Source organism: Hemitrygon akajei, chromosome 10, assembly GCF_048418815.1.
Source record: "Hemitrygon akajei chromosome 10, sHemAka1.3, whole genome shotgun sequence".
NCBI lineage: Eukaryota > Metazoa > Chordata > Chondrichthyes > Myliobatiformes > Dasyatidae > Hemitrygon > Hemitrygon akajei.
In genome coordinates this window covers 177,175,874-177,181,873 of record NC_133133.1, presented here as the reverse complement: position 1 = coordinate 177,181,873, position 6,000 = coordinate 177,175,874, and the positions used below count along the sequence as shown (strand labels likewise).

General features: G+C 41.6%; 1 protein-coding gene across 1 annotated transcript in view; it reads right to left on the bottom strand.

Moving 5' to 3' along the window:
- The window catches only part of LOC140735007 (uncharacterized), a 29,112-nt gene continuing 23,112 nt past the window's right edge, over positions 1-6,000 (bottom strand). The window contains exon 5 of the transcript XR_012100657.1: positions 1-557. The gene's annotated coding sequence lies outside the window, so the exon portion shown is untranslated. The remainder of the gene's footprint in view (positions 558-6,000) is intronic.

The following is a 6,000-nucleotide window of genomic DNA, read 5'->3' as shown; positions in this document are numbered from 1 at the left end:
TTCACATCAAATTAAGTTTAATTATTTTTTAAACCATATGTAAATACAGCTGAACGAGACAGCGTTCCTCTGGGGCCAAGGCGGGAAACATTCAAAAATACCAAGTGACATAATAAAAGTAGCGAGCAAAGAAAGATATTCACTCAATAAAAAATCATATATATAGTCCAGGACCCTGAGCGACAATGTCCGGTGACCGATGGTAGTCCCCCAGCATTGTGCAGGCACACGTGATACAGCTTGTCATTCCACCGCTCAAACACAAGATGGCAGTATGAATGGATGAGTCCAAGCCCCAGCTCTGCTCAGACACCAAACCTGGACTGCAGCAGCAGACAAGTCCTAAGTTTCAAGAATAGTCTTCAGTATCACCAAGGCTACACAGCTTCCATGTTGTCTGTCCACCCACCAGAACAGGGTAACAGGCCTGCAGCAACTTACATGATCACAGGTGAAATGTCCGAGCTAATCTCTGACGGTTATACTTCACCAAACTGTCTCCTTCAACGTCTTGGCAGGCTCTTTCAATATCCTGACCTCGGCTGGCTCCGCATGCTCTGAATGTGGGAAGAGATTCACTCAGTCATCCAACCTTGTTGCACACTGGGGAAGGTGGTTAAATAAGCTGCATGCTTAATGTTAGGATGTTTGGATATGGTCCAAGCGCAGAGAGAAGCTCAGCTAAGTGGGTCAGTAGTTCACAGGCTTTAATGAAACTTCGCAGAATTTTAAGGGAAAGAAAAACAATAAGCACTAAGCCAACAGGACCAATAATTAAAACTCTGAATCTGAATGTAAAATGTCAATGCTGCATTTGAAAGCAATATCTAAATACTAAACGAATACTGCTCATTTTCAGCGTCAGTCTAAACAGTAGTCCTCTTTCTCAGACACGGACAAAGGTAGGCAGGAAGCATAACGTTGCTGTGCTTTGCTCAAGTCTCGACAAGACTACAGTGAAAAGAAGGAAGTTAAATGCTGCCATAATGAAACAGTAATTAGCTGGGAAGTGCATATTCAAAAGTGCAATTGCCGAACCTGTTAGGCAGTCTGCCAGTGGAGGTGCATAGACCACGCAGTTGACACTAGATATTTCACCATCACATCTGCTGACTCCAGAGGCAAGTTCAAAGTTGGTGTTGAATTCAGCAATTATTATTGCTACTCATCAAACCTGGTCCTGCACCCTGGTCACTGGGCATGGGTGGAGTTTATTCTGCTGATGTTCATCTTTAACAGGACTGAAATTTAATATTCTGGATCTATGACAAATAAATCAGTCCCATTTGTAAACTGTGTCTCAGGAGTCCAGTGACTCTACAACACACCCAGTGTACAGTAGAGAGTCAACTCAGCCCAGCTGGACACTGGGTGTTTCTGTTCCACGTTCCGTTCTTCGTATATTGGTGGTTAACCTCATTCCCTGCTCATTTCAGTTATTGTTGTTACAAGGATCTACCCCTTAGTAATAATGATCAGCAAGCACATAGAGAATCTGTAATTACCGACAAGTGCCCTTATTGTCTCAATGACAGAACACGTGAATTTACACAATTGAGTACCTGTATACACATCTACGAAGTTTTTCTGACCCTCTGTGAACAGATGGATGTTCAATGGAGCAGAGTTTGGGGCACTGGACAATGGTCGGTGTGTAAGAGCATATGGTGAGAAAGGAATCAACAGGGGGTGTGGCAAAGAATGGCAGAGAAGCAACATTTGGAAGCTGACGGACAGTTTTGAGATACTTTGTTGAGCATGGGGGTCTTGGTATGGAGCAGACGTGTGTGCTGGGAGCTGCGCCTACCTTCACCTTTTACCTCACCCAAATAGCAGTTAATTCTATTTTTTAAGTGACTTAAGTGAGCTGTAACGGGCTGAACGAAATGACAAAGCCAGGTAAGGGGAAGAAACAAGAAAAGGGCGCAGGAGAAGAAGATTTTGGCGAGGGCTCCGCGAAGCTAGCGGGCCCAGCTACCATCGAAGAAGTAAGTCCTTGAGGCGGTAAACAAACTGTACAGTTTGGTAGACGGGAGACATGCAGAGCACAATAAGTCGATCATGAACTTAACAGCGGCTCTAACCGAGGTCAGTAAGCGTGTTTCTTTAATGGAAGATGCCGACGAATCGAAAGAGTTGGAGAGGCGGCTTGAAAGTCTAATATCCCAAAACACGCAGCTACAGGCTAAGATGGATGACCTTGAAGCCGGGTCTCGCCGTCAAAACATTAGCATTATCAGGATTCAGGAGAAAGCCGAAAACAATAAGCCGACGGATTTTGTAGCCACGTTGCTTCCGAAGTTGCTGGGGGAAGAACATTTCCATCAGCCGATTAAAGTGGACCGTGCCCACCGGAGCCTAGCACCTGCTAAAAATGGTAGGCCAAGAGCTATTATTGCGAGGCTACACCATTATCAGGTTAAAGAGCTGGTGCTACGGTTGTCCAGGGAGAGAGCTCCACTGCTATATGACGGGCGTACGGTGTTCATTTACCCGGATTTAACCTCGGCTACCATGAAGAAACGTCAAGATTTTCAGTACATTAAGGAGAAATGAAAGGCCAGGAAAATTAGGTGTGGATTCCGGTATCCGGCGACGTTCGTGGTTACAGTTAACAATAGCACCAGTACATTTAGCCCTGCAGCCGTAGCGGGGGAGTTCCTGAACCAAGAAGTTAAAGATTAGCATTCGGACACCGTATAAACCTAAAAACGGATTAACGCTGAGTAACTGGATTCATCGTTGATAGATAGCGGCTTCATCTGGAGTCTGTTATGTTCAGCGCACGAGGAACTGAAAAATAAGCTCACACTAAGATGTGAGTGAGGACTGATTGTTATTGTTTATTTTTATATTTCATGGTGTATTTGTGAAGAGGTGCTTCTCCCGTGTTTAGTGAGTAATGGGCAGTTATCTTGCTATTCGGGGCCATGTGTTGGCCCGTGGATATAACTTTGACTTTAGGTTAAGTGTATGGAAGTACTACTCCTGGTGTTCTTTTAAAAATCTTTGGGAGGGTTTTTTGTGTTTCTCAAGGGGTTGTTACAGCACGTCTATTTGTTCGAGTTGCAGTTTGTGTTATGCCACGACCATACAGCATATTTTTTTGTTAAGCAGCAGATATGACATCTAATTCGCATATGCACAGCATTGGTGAAGCTAAATTTGTTAGCTGGTATGTACGGGGGATGAATAGTCCACTGAAGAGAGGGAAGGTGTATGCACATCTTCGTATACTCAAAGCTGATATTTGTTTTCTCCAAGAAACGCACATTAAGAAAACAGTGGCGAAAGTACTTTGTCCCTCCTGGGCATCTCAGGTCTACCAGTCGAATTTTAGTACTAAAAACTAGAGGTGTTGCAATCCTAATAAAAAAAAAACCATACCGTTTGTTCACACACAAGCTATCGCTGACCAGCACCAATCATGTGGGCGATGTTGATGATTCCACTCTTTGGGAGGCCATGAAGGCGGTTACTAGAGGTTGCATAATAGCATATGAGACAGCAGAAAAAAGAAGATTCAAGAAAAGGTTAACTGAAATAGATAATCAGTTGGCAAATCTGGAAGCCTCTTATAAAATAAACCAGGAATCAGAATTACTTAATAAGATTACTGCCTTACCTTATGAGTATCATTCTATAATGTCCAAGAATGTTGCAAAACTACTGACACAAGTCAAGACAGAGGTATTTTGAGCTTGGTGAAAAGCCCCATAAGTTATTAGCCCGTCAGTTAAGACAGATGCAGGCCTCCGGGGCCATACATCGTATAAAGGCAAAAGATGGCTTTTTATTGACGGACCTGGAAAAAAATTATTAAGTGTTTTGCTGAGTTCTATGCTAATGTTACCAATCACAAGGAGGTCTGGACGTTGAAGTTATGGAAGCATTTTTTGATAATCAATCTGCCCACGCTGTCAACAGATTCAGTAAATACACTTGATGCCAATATAAGCCTAGATGAGATCAAGAAGGTCATCTCTTCCCTCCCCAATAATAAGGCAGCTGGTCCGGATGGTTTTAGCATGGAATTCTTCAAAGTATTTGGTCCAAAATTGTCACCTCTGCTCTTAAGAATGTTTAATCACTCCAGGACAGCTTCCAGATTGCCACTTACTTTATGTAAAGCCAATGTTTCTCTGATTCCAAAACTAGGCCATGATCCCGAGGTGGTTTCATCATATCGCCCCATTTTGTTGCTGCCCATTGAAACCAAAATTCTTGGGAAAGTCCTGGCCAATAGGTTAAAAGAATGCATTTGTTCTATTATTCATCTAGATCAAACTGGCTTTATGCCAGGTAGACATATGCATTTTAATCTGCGTCATCTTTTCAATATTTTATATGCAAAACATGCAGAAGAGGCTGCAGTCATTTCATTAGATGCGCAACGTGTGTTTGACCAAGTGGAATGGCCATATATGATGTTTGCACTTAAGAAATTTGGATTTGGACCATCTTTCATCAAATGGATTGAGATAATTTATTCACACCCATTTGCCTCTATTATCACTAATCAGAATATTTCATTGTGGGACTCGTCAAGGCTGCCCCCTTCCTCCGTTTTTGTTTGCAGTTATCATTGAGCCACTGGCTGTTAGCATCAGACAGGACCCTTTGATATTTCCCATTGATATGCATGGACATAAACATCACCTTTCATTATACGCTGACGATGTCCTTTTATATATCTCCAGCCCACAAACGTCAATGCCCGCCCTTCTGACTCTAATTAATAATTTTGGTAGTTTCTCAGGTTTCTCTATTAATTGGGATAAGAGTGAACTAATGCCAGTCACTGCAGTGGTTAATACAGAGTATTTACAGTCTATTCCCTTTAAAATAACTTTTGATAATTTTTCCTATCTTGGTATGTCTATTACAAAAAAACCCAGCTGACCTTTTGCAAGTGAATTGGCAAAACAAGGTTGAACAGGTTAAATGCAATATTGACATTTGGAAAACCCTTTCAATTTTTTTGGTGGGTAGGGTTAACAGACAGACAGACATACTTTATTGATCCAGAGGGAAATTGCAATCAAGATGATTGTACTGCCACGATTTCTTCATCTTTTCCAGTCAATTCCATGTTTTATTCCTCTGTCATATTTTAAGCAATTGGATTCAATTATTATACCCTTTATTTGGAATAATAAAGCCATTAGAATTACTAAAAAAAAACACTTGTCAAAGCTCAAGGAAGCAGGAGGTTTTGCCCTACCAGACGTTAAAATGTATGACTGGACTGCCCACCTATCCATTCTTGCATGGTGGAAAAAAGGCCTGCCCTCTACCTCAGACTCGTGCCCGGCATGGTTACTCATAGAGCGAGTGCTTTGTAAGAAGACTTCCTTACCAGCTCTCCTTAATAGCCCCACTGCAGTTAATAAGTCACATTTTAGTAACAGCTTTTTGGTTGGCAGCACTATAAGAATGGAAGCAGATTCAACTACACATTAAGGCCCCAAAAACTTATATTGTCATTCCAATTTGTGACAATCATTCCTTTTTGCCTGGCCTAAATGATACTGTTTTTTCATCCTGGAAACAGAGTGCCATTTTGTAGTGTAGGTGACCTATATATTAATGGAAACTTTGTCTCATTTGCGCAGTTACAAGCAGTTTACAATATCCCTGCATCTAGTTTTTTTTAGATATTTACAGATTCGAGATTATGTTAGGAAATATATACCTAATTTCCAAGTTCTAGAGAAACATGAGCCCCTGGAGGCAATAAATAAATTTGATCCGGTTACTCGTAGGGCCGTATTCTATTTTCATCAGATCCTACATAATGGAGCTCGGGTGAATACTGCAGGTCTTAAACAGGCATGGGTGGATGAATTGGGTATAGAACTGATAGAGGAGGTCTGGGATGAGTGTTTAAAGAGTATACATGATTGTTCAGTCAATGTCAGATACAGACTTATACAGTTTAAAACAATACATAGACTCCATTATTCCAAAGAAAAGTTGCACAGCTTCTATCCTGATGTT